This window comes from Dermacentor albipictus, chromosome 6 (assembly GCF_038994185.2).
Source record: "Dermacentor albipictus isolate Rhodes 1998 colony chromosome 6, USDA_Dalb.pri_finalv2, whole genome shotgun sequence".
NCBI classification, from domain to species: domain Eukaryota; kingdom Metazoa; phylum Arthropoda; class Arachnida; order Ixodida; family Ixodidae; genus Dermacentor; species Dermacentor albipictus.
Window position 1 is genome coordinate 74,371,808 of NC_091826.1, and position 16,274 is coordinate 74,388,081.

Below are 16,274 nucleotides of genomic sequence, written 5' to 3' on the forward strand. Positions count from 1 at the left end.
CCATTGCGCACCAAAGAGCCGATAACCGAGAAGCTCATGAATTACGGCGTGAACCGAACCGTGACTAATGTTCAGACGGTCTGCCAGTTCATCGATGCTTATCCTCCGTTCTTGTTTCATCAGCTCATGAACCTTTGAAATTGTGTAGGGTGTGATTGCACGATGGTTTTGGCCCGGTCTTGGAATGTCTTTACAACGTCCTTTAAACCGTTTGCTCCAACGCTTCACAGTGGTCAATGAAATGCCGTGTTCAACGTAAACGGCAGCCATACGGCGATTAATTTTTGTTTTGGAAACACCTTTAGCTGTCAAAAACTTCGCGACACCGAGCTGTTCTTGAAGTGTCCATTATGCGACGCAACCATATTCAACCCAGTGTATGAGAGCATTAAAGAACAGTTATCTTCACACCTGCGTGTCACTTTTGTAAATGAGACATGCCGTTCTCCTATGCGCATGCCTCGCAGATAATGAACCAAACCATTATTGCGCGGTTAGGGTAGTCGCATTTTCATTTGACTCGCCCTCGTACATTAGAAATGCAAAGATAGAATGGGATATACAAATGCGAAAATACGGCTTGATAAAGGACAGAAAACTGTCACTGGAAACAAAGTTCACTTCATGTATACACAAAACCTCGCAACAAGATATTTAAGTATACGTATAAGTCTCCAATGAGTCTATGTATGTAAGAAAAAGTAACTGTATGTAATGCGTCAAACAAGGCAAATAAACATGTTGCACAATCATAGATTCACAGAATCCTAGATTCCGCCCCCATTCCATCCACTCCCCCCGATGTATTGCGCGCGACGGAAGGCGGCGCGCTTGCTCCCCGCTTTTCTCCTTTGCGCACACAAGACTGAGCCACCATCGTCGGCTCACCCATTCCACCTCCCCTCCTACGCTTTCACTCGCACATACAGCATGCAGCGCGTGGTCACGATTTTATCACCCTTGGACTTTATACGAAACATGAGGGCGACGGCGACGGCAGGAATGCGCCTGGAGTGTCCATATAATTGCTTTTGCAATAATATAATAAACGTATCTTGAAACTGAAGCGTCCCATGGCCCATTACATTCCGCAAAAGAAGTATCAAAATCGAACTTTCACCATGCGACAATTCGCTGCGCCACAACAATGTATTTTTTTTCTGTGGGGCGGAGGCACCGAAATGGAAAAAAGAACGCATAGGAAAGTATGTTGGCCAGAATCGAATGCCTACAACGGGCGCCTAATGGGGCTACGGAATTAATACCGAAGAAAACATGGGATGATTGACCCACTGAGAACCATACGCATACTGCTCAGTATCCTACACCGGCGAAAGAAGACTTTCCGGAAAGGTTTCGCTCAAGGAACGCGGTGCAATCCTTCGAGTCCCCGCAGTGATGGCGGCGAGCGACCTTTGTTTTTTTTTGTCGTCTGCTAGCCAGAAAGCTTCCAAAACTCTGTCAGGTGAAAATCCACTCGGCCAGAGCAAACCGAACGCCCACCGAAGTGCACCGCGCGGTGGTCGGGGCCATACGAGAAAAACAAATGCGCTATGGCTCGCTCTGGCAGCCCGCGGGTAGGGTAGCGAGAACAAAAAAATTGAAGAGGCTCAATGTGTCCTCGGCGAATAAAAGTCAAAGTAGAAAAAATAAATAAGAACGTAGTTACTTTGGCTGGCTTTAGTTTCTTGACATGGATGTTCTGACGTAGGTTAAAAAAATGTTGATATTTTTTATGTGACATGACGGTACAAATGAACCACCCCAACGCATCGTCTCATTGGACCTCGCTGCGTGCTTTGTCAACTGGTCTGCTAGTGTGTTGATTTGACTTGTCTCGTTGTATGTTCCGATGTAAGACTTTAGAAAAGTCAATGGACTTTTGGCGTCAAATGTTTATAACAACATTAAACCCACAAAGTTCCGCAATTGAAAATTTAAAGCACAGCTTTGGAAATGTCAATGCACGTTTCACATCAAGAGCTTATGAGATTTATACCCATAAAGTTTCGCAATTGGTATCCATGCGCTCCATAGATTCCGTGGCCTCAGTGAGATGCCGTGGCGAGCCCGCTCACCATCAAAGCGCCCTTGAAACTTTGTGCTCGGATGGGACTGCTTGGCGTTATATGACTGCTGGTGTACGGGCTTGCCACGAAATCCAGCCCGAGTTCGCAATCTTCGCTGTTAAATATCTTTTCGAGCGTGAAAAAGAGATTCTAGACAAAATCCAGAGTGATTTCCGTCGCCGGGAGTCGCTTTGGTCGGCGGTGCATGGACAGCACGAAAAAATTTCGGGGGGGGGGGGCTGAAGCCCTATAAGCCCCCCCCTGGCTACGCCCCTGGTTACAGGGGTATTCACAGTTTCGATCCCTATATACAGGACATTTTCACATCAATGTACAGTTTCGCAACACATCATTCTGGCCAAGCTTCAAAAGAGCATATACAACTTCCGCGTTATGGCACAGGATGAAAAAAAGGTTCTAATTTGGTTACAAAGCTGGACACACAATCGCTGTCAACAACATCCCGTGGCAAAGAATTCCATAACTCGACGGTTATCCACAGAAATGGTGATCATGTGGATGAAGCGTACTCTAGTTGTAGGCGAACATAAGTAAGATATGCTAATTTTCGTACATTAGACGACACGTTACGCAAGTTTCTACGCAGGTAGCCGAGAGATTGAGAAGCGTTGGATGAGACAGTTGCTACACGTGTTGTCCAGGATAAGTCCGATGAAAGATGAACGCCGAGATATTTGTACGATGGTGGTGCAGTCGAAACTACGGTATTATTAATCGGATTAGTGGAACACTGAGCTAGTGCGCTTTCGACTTAACGAGATTAACTTGCATTTAGAGGCGTTAAGGGGCATCTTCTAAGTTACGCACCATCTATAGGCTAGTTCAAGGTCATGTTGGAATTCAAGATGATCATCGAAACATTTATTATTGGGGTTGATGACGCAGTTGTCAGCGAGCAACGCAACTGAGGATGAAATGTTAGCAGGAAAGTCGTTGATGTATATTAAAAAGAGTAATGAACCTAGCATACAGCCTTGGGGGACACCGGGCGTGACGTTGGAAATGTTAGATGAAACGTTGTTGACCACTGTAAATTGCTGACGTGAAGAGAAGTTACGTAGCCAAGATAGTCTAAATGAATCAATACAGAGGGCAGACAATTTAGAAATTAAATGGCAATTATGCACAGTATCGAACGCCTTAACAAAATTAAGAAAGAAGCAATCTGTTTCATCGTTAGAGTTCATGTTAAAGTGAAGGTCAGTTGTGAATTCAAATAACTGAGTGTCACATGAGTAGCCTTTACTGAAACCATGTTGATTAGAGAAAAAAAAAGTTATTTGATTCAATGTGACCGTAGATATCAGAAGCTATTAATTATTACGATATCATTGAGCGATGCTCAAGAGACGAGTCGCCGCGAGAACGACGAAGTTGGTCAGTGCCCTTGGCACGAGCGAGCGTCAGCCTGGCTGCCTGGCTCCAGTGTAAATAGCGTGTAAATAGCTTCTTTCATCTGTGTCTTTCCACACGTAACAGTATGTTCAAGCTATTTGCTGCATATGCATGTTAGTGAAATGGGTGAATAATTACAGGCCGAGTGCTTGTCACCGGATTTAAATAGGGGAACTACCTTACCAATCTTCCAGTCTTTAGGCAGCTCACATCATTATACAGGCTGGTTAAAGAGAAGACACAGAAAGCGACTTCAAATATCAGTAGTATTCTTCAGTATAATAGAGTTGATGTGATCAATGCCAGATGAAGTAGAAACTTTAAGATTCGTGATGAGGTTCGCGATACCTTAAGCAGTGATGGTGATTTGAGCCGTGACAGGGAAGGGTTGTTCAGGTACAAATGGCACATTGCAACAATGTTCTTTTGTAAAAACAGACGCAAAATATTCATTGAAAGCAACTGCAGAATCTACATTGTTTTAAATCGTGTATTGTAATGTGATTAGTAGACATATTATAGGGAGCAATTGTTTGCGAGAATTTTTTTCGATTATTTCTAATAAGTGAGGGCAAGTCCTGCGAATAATATTTCTTCTTGGCTGCGCTTAATGCTTTAAAGTAAACTTGTAAGCAGTCCTTGTACTTATCCCAGTACGAGGTAGCATTCGTACGTTTCGCAGTATTGCAGAAATGTTTCTTTTTATTTCGTAATGTTCGAAGTTGTTTAATAAACCAAGGGTTAGCTTTATCGTTCGATATAGAGATTAGCGGTACATACTTCTCAAGTAATTCAATATTTTTTTTGTTTAAAAAGAGCCCAATTATCATTCATGGTTCGTGAGGCGAACGACGGCAGAAAAGGTTCGTTATAAAAAGCTTCTAGTTCAGTGTTGAATCTGTTGTAAAAACCACGGCTATAATCCCGAATAGCTTTAGTCAATGAACTTGTAAAAGTTAAAGGTAGAATAATTTAGAAATGAAGGAGTTCGTGGTCACTAAATCCTTCTATGTAAGAAGGATTTAGTGACCAGAATACAATGCACAATGATCCACTCAAGATATAGTTGTGCTTTCTGAAGTCTCACTTTGCTGCATATCATAGTGGCAAAAAGCCTTTCAGAGGGAACTTGATTGCGTTGTCTTGTATATTCTGTTCTTTTGCCACATCTATTGTGAATTGTTAATCATATGGCCGACAGATACATATTCTCTCAAAGGAACACAGAGTTATTTCACGCACATGACCTCGCACCCTGTTCAGCTGAATTTCAAAAATATGCTGATTGTGGCCAGCGTAAAGCGCCTAAAGACGCATATCTATGATGTCATATGAGGGTATGTCTGCAGTCCTACTGTGAAGCCTGCTATCATTCTCACAGCAATGTACTGAGTAGGCTTATTGCCTAATTATTATAAAAAAGACAGCATCTTCCAAGATTGTAAGGGTCAGAAAAAAACTCAATGCCCTTCCACTCTGTGAAGAAGGATGACCAGCGAAGCTTTGCATGTGGGCGCCGTAATGGCGAACTGCACCTCCGCCGTGGGTCGGCCCGGCATTGCACTATTTTCAGGATCAGCCTACGTATGGGGAGTGTTTAACGCATGCTTCACCTCCGCCGCGGGTCTGCCCGACATTGCACTATCTTCCGGATCGGCCCACGTATGGGGAGTGCTTAACACCTGCTTCACCTCTGCTGCGGGTTGGCCCGGCATTGTACTATCTCAGGGATTGGCCAACGTATCGGGAGTTTTTTGCTTACCCCACCAACGACACGAAACTTTCCTTGGACGGTAGAGGTACACAGCTTCGTTGTAAAATGCCTTGTGCGATTCTCCAGGCATACAGGCAGCACATAATATTCTTGTGACGCTGAAGGCAAGATGGAAGAAGAAGAGCACGAGCTTGGACTGAAGACGACGACGTGAGGGACTTGCTTGGTCTGCCTGTCTTTTCTATATTCCTTGTAAATAGATTTCCTTTTTAGCATAATCGTTGTGTCACATTTGGTGGAAATTTGGGGTGCCGAAGCGGACGTAGCCTGGCCACTACTACTATGCTGACTGACAAAGAGGCTGTGACAACGGCGACCACGATGGTGACCACCATGCCAACCGTCATCTTGGCGCAGCCCAGTGATCCATAAACGTTTACGGGTACAGGCAACCTTGACGCCGAAAATTGGCTCTAGATGTATGAGAGTCTCAGCGAAAATAACAGGTGGGATCAGACCCTTGTGCTAGCCAACGTGATCTTCTACTTGAAAGGTGCGGCAAGGGTCTGGTTTCAGGCACGTGAAGAAGAGCTAACAAGTTGGGAAAAATGCAAGGAAAAGCTCTGCGACCTTATCAGGTGGACAGTTGGACGACAACAAGCCGCGGAAAAGGAACTTGGGACTCGTGCCTAGATGTCAACTTGGTCTTACGTGGCGTATATTCAGGACGTCCTTGCCCTTTACCGCAAGGTGGACGAGGGGAATGCGGGAAGAAGGAAAGGTAAACCACGTACTGAAGGGCATAGCAGACGACACCTTTAACCTTCTCGTGGGCAAGAACTTCACTAGCATCGACAACGTCATAAGTGAATGCCGGCGTTTCAAACATCCTAATCATTTTCGTCCGACGAACTCCCTCATCTCGTCCGTTCTTGGCGAAGAGCTCGCGAATCTTGGTGTGCACTCCGTTTGCTCCCTCCACCGATTAGACGCCTTTGCTACTGTCCCGGCTTCGCGGAACCAGTACTCACGGCCTTTTTGTAACCAAATGAAATGGCGAACACCAGTGACAGGCCTATTTGTTTCAACTGTTGGCGTGTTGGCCAGATTTCCCGTTACTGCCACAACACTTGGACACCCTCATGTCGGTATGAGTTCCAACCTTACCGCCTATCATCAAGGGGTCGCCCGCCACCAGAATAACCTACATAGCCATACCACCATACCCAGGCCTCGCCACCTGCAAGGCTCAGTCGTTCGCCTTCACCACGACGCCCCCTACCTCGCCTAGCTTCTCTTCGCCGTTCTCCATGGCCCATGTACCGGTGCCCGTTGGGAAACTGACGAGTGCAACTCCGAGGCGTGACACTGCTACATCGACCCGGACTGAAATTTATCTGTTGACTGTGCCGAGGGATAGGAATTTACTTCAGGTGTATCTGAATGGTGTCGATGTAGCGGTTTTGACTGATAAAGGCACGTAGGCTCTACGAAGATGGTCACTCCAGACTGAGGTCATAAGTTATCATCTTCAAAGGCACCTGACTAAAGTCGTCACACCTGCTGCATCATGTGTTGTGCGGGTCGCCGACGGAAGAACGTGGGCCGTCATGGGAATGTGTGCTGCTCGCGTCATTGGTGCCTGCCGTCAGACCTGTTCTTTTCTCCCTTACAAAAAATTTTAGTAACATTTTATAAACCGTCTTTAGACAAATGTTACTAAAACCTATCGACATTCTATAAAACGTCTTTAGACACCGTAACAACTTCCTAGTAACCTCCTGCCGACTATTGGCCACCGATATTGAATTGAAAGTATAGATATAAAATGTCGATAGAATTCTTACCGACTGCTTATTATCTTATGTCGTTAGAAAGTGTCAACTGTGAAGCGACTATTTATTGACCACCTTTATACATCCTAACTACTTGCTAGTAACATCCTGTCGACTATTCGCCACAGATAGTTGACAGGATATTACTAGATAGTCGTTAGGATGTATAAAGGTGGTTAATAAATAGTCGCTTCACAGTTTTTAGAAAGTACATAAAAATTTTATCCAGAGGTAATTACTCTTGCAATTATATATTGCAAAAGTAAGCTTTGATTATCTCTGAATAAAATTTTTATTTGCTTCCTAAAAACTGTGCAATGACTATTTATTAACCACCTTTATATATCCTAACGACTTGCTAGTAACATCTTGTCAACTATCTGTCTTTGGCGAATAGTGATTGCCAAGTGGCTAGGTGTGGCATGCAACAGAAGAAGACGGGTTTCCATTTGTGCTTGAACACATCCATTTAATATCCCCGGGCTAGTAAGGGGGACGAGTTCTCCAGCTGCCCTGGAAGTAGGCTGAAATGTTGCGTTGTGTAGTCTAGAAACGAGAAGAAAAAAGGCAATATATTAGTTTTGCTACAGTGACATGAGACAAGAAATGCCATGAGAAGTGCACAAGAGAGAAGCTTTCAATCCTGTGAGCTATAAACATCTCCAGCTGTTTTGTGCAAAGTCCTAAAAATGCATGAAATGACTGAATTCGTGCATTAAAGCTGGGAGCGTGATGGATGTGCATAACACCAACAGATGCACGACACATAAATTCTATCGTACCAATTGTCATCTACAAACAAAACCTGTAAATCAACTTCAGTTTAATGAACTTCGATATTCGTATTGTGACTAGTACATGGAAGTTTCATGTGTGAATTATCTTAGGAAAGGCAAGGTGTCAGTCATAACTATGCTGCAGCTTTGCTTGGGCACAGGTACATAGAAGAGTTGATTTTTATGTTGCGCTTAAGAAATACGAAATGATACAAGCAACATGTAAGCAGTTGAACAGGCATTACGGACGTTCTACAGCAAGATTACAAAATGCCTTTGTTGTGCAGGCAGACATTGTCAAAGTGAGCTTGTTACTAAACATGTTAGCTTTCCACAAGACAGGATATTATATTATCAGTGCATTCACATGACCAGGGCCTCTATCACAAAAATACACATGCCAACAGTAATGACAATTTTCTAGTTATGGTGGCAAAGCTTGCATTATAATATGCTATTATAATCAGGTTAATAGCTATTTTAGCAGGAAAGAAAGGAGTATACCCTAAGATAGCATTGAAATTAGCATGAAAGGAGTTTTGTTGAAAACTGCACAAAGAATATTAAGATGCTTCTTTGTGACACATACCTACTATGGTGTTGACCTTCTTGGAATCCAACAGATCCTTCTGTGGAAGGCATTTGACAGCCGCCCAAAGAAGGACCTCCCTTCAACGTCTTCTATTGAAAAAGGAGCTTTAAGAAGGCCCTCCGCGAAGTGAAAGCCTGAGTTGTTAGCATCCAGGCACAGCCTCTTCAGCAGGCCCTTTTCAACGTATACACCGTCACCGATGTCTACCTGTGAAAGAATACAACAACCAAAGATTAATTTTATACGCATTTGATCAAGGAATGGTTAGGAAGTAGGGTAAGGTTTGCAAAAACGGAAGTCGCTGCTTCTTGTTGATTCGGTTTAAAGAACAAAGCAGCCTTACGTATACCATACATGCATTGTACTGAGCTGTGTACTTTTACGTAAGACTAGAAAGTATTGGGAACTTCAATGCGAAAGAAAGACATGCATCTGCCTAGAACTAAGCAAATGTGTGCCACCCCTTGACACAGAGTGAGATCTGGTGCTGTTTTAGTGATTAGCAGACATTGAAAGCTTCAAGCCTCATCGAGTATAGGGCCAAGCTGTGCTCGATTAGTGGCGCACAAGTGCTCAAGAACTATCAAACAAGATGCAATTGTCTTCAAATACAATTCTGACTTCCCCTTGCAGGCATGCACTTTTAAATTTACTGACTGCACTTGGGTGTAAAGATTTTGTCTGACAGAGTGAATAAACAATATACGCAAGCAGCATTTTCATAGTTAGCGTAGTCTTTAATAGGTACTGATACCTTCAATTTAGAAAGCGCTGTATAATGGGCCTCATCAAACTAATTTCACAAAAGGTTTGTCAAGGTAGAAGCATAGAACTTTAGTCATTAGAAGACAGGTGAAAGTACTTAATTATTGCAATTATTACTGAAAATAAATTTCAGACAGCTCATCCCAATGAGAAATGGATGCAAGCAGTTTGTACATGCCACATAAGCATTTAGATATCAAAAATAGGGATTAGAGAAAACCTTCCCTTAGAGGTTCATTATTACAAGCAGCCATGCCCTCGAGTAAGACATAACTTCTTTTTCTGTAGGCAGAAAGAGGCTCGAGTATTTTATTGACACATATATGTGCCCATGCATATATGTCATCTCTGTTGTAAACCTTTTTTTCATGTACATGCAAGGTGTGTTTATAACATCTCATTGTGCACAAAATTTGCGTAATAATTTAAAGACCGCGATTTTGTAGCGATGGTATTCCTTTGCGCTATTCGTTAGTAGGCTGACCGACGCCCCGGCCCGTGCTACGTACTGCAGCTGCCGGCCGTTAGCGGTGGGCGAGAAGAGTGATATAGAATCGAGGGGTAAGTATTGCTACAAAATCGCAGTCTTCAAATTATTACGCACTGCCGAACGAACACAAACTTTCAATGTGTTTTCATAATTGTGTGCCCATTCAGGCATAGCAATCAAGGCGGGTAGCAGAATGCAAGTACGCTGTAACATCAGAGGAAGCTTTCGCGAAATTGCTTGCTAAATGTGCACAGCAACATGGCTAACATACGATAGGAAAGCGCTTTGCTCTAGCTAGTTACACAACGCTCATTACGCAAATCATAAGCTTCAAGAATGCGCGCAAGCGCCAAACTTGCTTACCTTTCAAGACTTGGCAAACGCTCCTTCGTCTAACAGGTACAGAAGCACCGACGTTTCTCTGGCGCAAGCACTGTAGAACTGCCGATGAACTCCAGCTCCACAAAAGCACAACCTTCAACAGTCTTCCAAACACTACAATTCGAAGCCCCAGTACCAGACTTTTGACGAGAGCGCCGGCAGAACAGCTCGGCAGAACAGCGCCGGCAGCAGCTCGGCAGAACAAAGGCAGTTCGGACGGGAGCTGTACTAGGGCACTCACTGACGACACTGGTGGATCGCTCGAAACACACGGCGAACTAATGGCGTTACACGAGTCCGGAGGGTTTGGGATGGTCACTGCACACAACAAGCAGCACGTCTTGTCTAGGCACTTCTAAAATTTACCTCAAATACCACCTCACTGCAGGGAGCACTTACGACAACCAACGTGGTGTGTCGACCAAACAAATACTACAGTAGCGCCACTCTGCGGTTTTTTAGAAAAATGTATCTTAAATGAAAAAATTGCGTGTTTTTTCCTAATAACATTTGATAGAGTCTTTTAATAAATTTATTTGGTCCAGAAGTGTGTACTTTGTACTTTGTGATACGAAGTTTAAGGAAATGTATATATAATAAAAACTAAGCGGATGTTGCCTTCAAGATTCGCAATTGCTTCAGGTGCATGCAGGTTGCAAAAGCATGGCCTTCGAGATCAGACTGTCACTCAAAGGAAGCCGTAGTAGGAGGCGGAGAGGCATTCAGGCCCCAATAATTGGGTTTACAGTGCCTAGGTAGGCTTCCTTATTTATAAAGTGTATACGGGGACTTCAGCCGAACCATGAGCGAGCTATACAGACGCACGCGGTACGATTCGGTGTCCGATCCGACGTGCGGCGCTGCATGCTACGGCATGAGCGGCGCGTAAGCTCCGCCCACATCCAACTCCCCAGCTTGAGTTGATATCCACGTCGAGAAACGCAATATAAACAACTCTGCACCACACTGCTTCGCTTTACGCGAAGGCTGTCGATAAACTTATGCCCCTGTGAGTGACAGAACACTTCACGACGGCGCGTTGTCCACTGACGGCTCCGCTAAAGCCAGCGATAGGGCCGGTAGGCATAGCTAGGCGGACGCTGCAGCCGACGGCGCTTGCGATCCAGTCCGAGCTCGTCGAAGAGTGCTTATTTTTGCCAAAACAATGAACACTGTACACTTAGGTCGGCCGTAATTAAATACAATTGGTTTACTCGACGCAGTCGTTGCGAAGGGCAAACGTGCAAGCGGCCTCGCTCAGACGGTCGGTGTGTGATGTCTGCTCGCGGAATGCCCTCGCGTCGCGGCTCCCGATCTCACCAGTAGCTTAGCGCTAGTGTACAAGGCGCTGGTTTGCGTAACAGGCACACGTTCGAGAAAATTTTACTGAACTGGTAACTATTTCATGTCAGAAACAAACTGCAGCAGGCAAGGAAAAAGAATAACTGCGAGAAACCGGAAAGCCAGCACCGCCTCCGTGGAGGGAACGTCAGAGAACGTCACATGCCAGCCGCGCTGCCAATGGCTGCGGCCAGACGACGGTGCAGTTGTCGGACACGTCGAACGATGAAAATCTGCCCGGTTTGTCGCACGCCGGACGTCCGATCCGGCGCTTCGGCACGGCAAAACACCTCGATTCGGGCTGCAGTTTCGGCGCGTCAGACGCCGGATCGGACACCAAATCGGACCGTGTGTCTCCCGCTTTAGTTGGCGAACACGAGCCGATCAGCGCGCCGTCTAGTGCGGTGGTGCATGGCCTACGGGCTTCTTTGACACCTACTGAGCACAAATTCATGATCACCGCTCATATACACGCTTCCCATGGCACTAGCTCTCGTGTTTTCGAGAATACGTGCCCACATCTTGAATTGGTGAGACCATATTTTCTCTTAGCGTCCGGTATTAGAAGCATTTTTTTCTATGAACATTCTGCTATCATCTGTTACTAGGAAGTTGATTAAAAATTAGGAAAACAGTTACTGTGCAAAAAAAACATTTTTTTTAATGCAGCCAGTCTTTGCATATTCATTTATAGTTCAGATGCTGTTATATGTTCATTTTTCACTAAATCATTTTTAACAACTTTGTAGTAACCAGTGTTACTAGAAAGTTGATTGCAAATTGTGGAAAGTTACACCTGTCCATGAAACAACACTGTCTTGCACCAGCTATGTTCACTGAATAATTATAACCTTATTGAATAATATTCATGCATGTTTTGTAACTTGGGTTATGTACTTTAAGAACATAATTATTTTTATTACCTTCCTATTGAATCGTGTTTTTAAAAAGTTAAAATAGTGTGTCTTAACTTTCTAGTAACTTTCTTTTTACATACTGAAGTTAGAAAAGAAGTAACCAACTTTCTTTTGACAAACGTTACTAAAAAGTAAAAGTCAATAGGATGTTACTAAAGTTGATATGATGTTGATAAAAGTTCTAAAGAAAGTAAGGAAGCATTTTTGTGTAGGCTCTGTCCGTGAAGAATGTCCCCACGACGTTATCTTGCGTCTCGATTTTCAGTCAGCCCTTTCAGCATTCATTGACTACTCCTTGGGACTTGCTCAGCTCCATTTGCCCTGACCTTCTGATTTCATGAGGAAGTTCCCAGCGGATTTTCCTACCATGTTGTACATATTATCATGGTGCTCTCTGAGGCGATCATTGAAGCACGTTCCTGTCTGTCCTATGTACTTTTTTCCACAAGAGAGAGGAATCATTCCGAAGACATCACTCCGAAGAAGTCGCCGCAGTCAAGCAACCGTGTGCACATTGTGGGTGACGTGGAACTGTCAGAGAAAGTGAGACAGCCTTTGAGTCTTGGACCGAAATTCACCGTGGAGTCTCGGAAAACACCAGGTGAACTACTCACGCTTGTGAGAAAAATTGCTCAACGCGTTCCGGACAGCGAATCAAATTGGTCTCTATCTGAAGGTGTAGACGTTTTGTTACGTCGAAAACCACCTTGTAATGCTTTGCCGACAAGACATGTAGCTTCCTTTTTGAAGGCGCGATCCCTGGTGCTTTTACCTTCTGTCAAAGATGTCGGCTTTGCTGTGTTGCTTTGCAGTATCTTCAATACCAAAGCGACTTTAGCTATTGAATCCGTTTTTTGACGAGAGGATATTTCTCTCACCAAAGTAAAATTCGGAGCCAAGAGGCTCTGCAATGCGCTTGGCCTGGACAAATTCGCAAAATCGGTCGATAAATGAGCAAAGCTAAGTTTGGACTTGCTTTTTACCGCTAAAACTCACAAGCTTGACTGTACTCAGAGAGTAATTGTAACCCAGAAGGGGATTTGGCAGAAATCTGTCGCCATATTTCTGCAGAATAAGCTTAATCTACTAACCATTGACGATCCCTATCTGGTAAGAGATTACGACGTTGTCAACAGATTTTTGAAAGGAAACAATAAGGGTCTGAGGATTTCTTCGATCGATGTAAAAGAGGTGTATTATTCCCTCCCACATGGTGAGATGATAAGATGTGAAGAAGGATGCATAGACAACCTTTGATTGTTAGCATTCCAGAACAAGACAAGAATTCCGGTTAGTGGGTTTTTAGAATTGCCATTTTATCTTAAATCTACGTTTGTCTCTAGGGAGGAAAGCCAGCACATAAAAAAAGTAGAATTTGCATAGGCTCATGTCTTGCGCTTCTCCTCAGCGGTATTTACCTCGCACATAAACACCACATTATTCAAACCTTTCTTGATACGAGCCCGGTTGCAAAGGTGTGTAGATAGCAGATAATTTTTCAGTTCTCATTGAATGCCCGGAGGAGGTGCTTGAGCAGGTTGCAGGAAAAATGTTAGATGTATTCAGCAAAAACTTGCATCCGTTTAAGCTCACGCATGAACTACCCTAAAATAACTGTTTAAGGTTTTTGGACGTCAGGCTGCGCATTTCCAGTGGACATTTATGCTGGTCGTTCGAACCAAGGTGGGGGAAACCGCTTCCCTCTTTCCAGTCAGCACATTCGAAATTAGCCAAAAGAGGAATCATTGATGTGCGCCTTGTCACTTCCCTCAGAAGGTAATGTCGCATGTTGTGCAATAAAGTTTTGATGCTCAGGTTGACCTATATTTAGTATCACCTGTAGCGGAAAAGCTCTTTAAGCAAATCAAGCATCGGCGCAGCTGATCGAGCATCACGTCCGCCAGTTGAAAAGAAAAAGCTTGCACCACTTGCATATGTACATGATGTGTCCCACAAACTTAAGAGGGTAGGGCAACGCGCTAGTGTTGCGGTCGTTTTCCCCGCTCTAGAAAAACTAGCAAAGCTTTGCAAGTGGGCGTCACAAGCCAGGTAGGCCATTCTACTGTGAAACACGGGAAGGGTCTAGTGCCCTGCATCACTGGCGTGGTGTATGTGATTCCTCTCTCTTGCGGAAAAAAAGCACGTGGGACAGACAGGAACTTGCTTCAATGATTGCTTCAGAGAGCACCATAATAATATGTACAACACGGCAGAAGGTCATCTGGGCATTCATCGCTGCGACCACGGATGTAAGCCCCACTTTGAAAAAAAGCGAAGTGCAGGGTAAACATAGTTCAGAGCTGACACGTGAAATCATTGAGGCAGATTTCATTAGGAAGTTTGATAGCTCGTTCGTCTGCTCTACTTCGATTGTACTTTCATCTCGGGAAATGGCGTATCTTGAGAAGGTTTGAATGGCGAGCATTTCGTGTCCTCTGTAGCTACGTGGTTATCATTATCAACATTGCAAATGATATTCCAGACTTTTGCCGATCATTCACATATTGCGCATGGTAGCAGCCTGTATATTTATTCCTTCATTGCTTCATCAATAAACTGTGTGCGTTCTGTCAGAGCTGTGTGCGTGTCGCTCTCTCGTGTCCTTGTCCTTTTTTTGCGCTGTCCTTTTTCCAGTGCATTTACTGCCAGATTCCTTGCAATTAGACGTATTTGAACTACCGACAAACACATTGAAGCGCAAGTAACACGAAAATCTAATCACTTTATATAGATAGCTAGGCTCTGAACAGCTCCCGAGGTTAAAAAAATTTGCCCGCGGGTGCATGTCAGCTTTCAGCACTAGGTATCGTTTTTTTTTAACAGAAAACGTTATCCAGGCTAATAAATGTAACCCAGTATCACGGCTTCTCATTAGCGCATGAAGAGCTGAGACATCTGCTTATTATAAGCTCACCAGGCTTGACGTCACAGTTCACTATAATGAGGTAAAAGCATTTGTCCAACCCCTCTCCCGCCCTCCCCCTCCCAACGTCTTGGCAACGAGACACAATTCCCACGCATTCAAATGTGGTACAGTCTCCTGGTGTCCTGTGTGGAATGTTCCTGTCATCACATGCTTCCCTGTTTGTAAATATGTTAATTTTGCAATTACGCAAACATACTAACGTATATGAGTAAATAATTGTTCCCTCCCAATTTGTTCACTGAGGATTGTATACTCCGCTTTATTACGCCCTATTACAAATTATTACGCATCAGGATATTAAGGCGCACACCACCGCAATACTTTGCATGCACGGTCCTTGGTGCGTCAGGTGCAACATGATCCACTTGATTTTTCAAGATATCCGAACGTATAGATGGGCCCCTTAACTAATCGACATTTTCGTGCACCAAATCATGCGAGTCATGTTTCACACGTCAGGACAATTGTCCTATGTGCTTATATATTTTATACAAAAAAAAAAAAAACGGCAGCGCCTCAGTCCTTTTAAACTAATACATCTGATTTCCATACTGCCTTGCCACTTTTTGGTTACTCCGATTATCAGTATCGAGTGCAAGATCGGCGCCGTAGTACACCTGAAAATAGTGACCATTCGTTGCCCTCAGCTAGATGAGTTATCCGTGGAACTGGCTTTTGATGTCCACACAGCGCGAAGTGTGTTTATCAGTTATCTGGGGTGCTCACCTGGTCATCGCTTCACTGGCGTTCTCCCAAAATCTTTAGATAAGATGTGAAGAAGGATGCATAGACAACCTTTGATTGTTAGCATTCCAGAACAAGACAGGAATTCCGGTTAGTGGGTTTTTAGAATTGCCATTTTATCTTAAATCTACGTCAGGACAATTGTCCTATATGCTTATATATTTTATACAAAAAAAAACGGCAGCGCCTCAGTCCTTTTAAACTAATACATCTGATTTCCATACTGCCTTGCCACTTTTTGGTTACTCCGATTATCAGTATCGAGTGCAAGATCGGCGCCGTAGTACACCTGAAAATAGTGACCATTC

The 16,274-nt window shown here is 44.0% G+C and overlaps 2 long non-coding RNA genes across 3 annotated transcripts in view; both read right to left on the reverse strand.

Annotated features, from left to right (window-relative positions):
- The window catches only part of LOC139046918 (uncharacterized), a 59,021-nt gene that overhangs the window by 8,039 nt on the left and 34,708 nt on the right, over positions 1–16,274 (reverse strand). The gene's annotated exons all lie outside the window — the stretch shown is intronic.
- LOC139046916 (uncharacterized) lies at positions 7,483–10,712 on the reverse strand. Its single transcript, XR_011506982.1, has 3 exons — positions 10,021–10,712; positions 8,400–8,609; positions 7,483–7,580 (listed from the first exon to the last, which is right to left on the reverse strand). It is a non-coding gene; the product is annotated as an uncharacterized lncRNA (long non-coding RNA).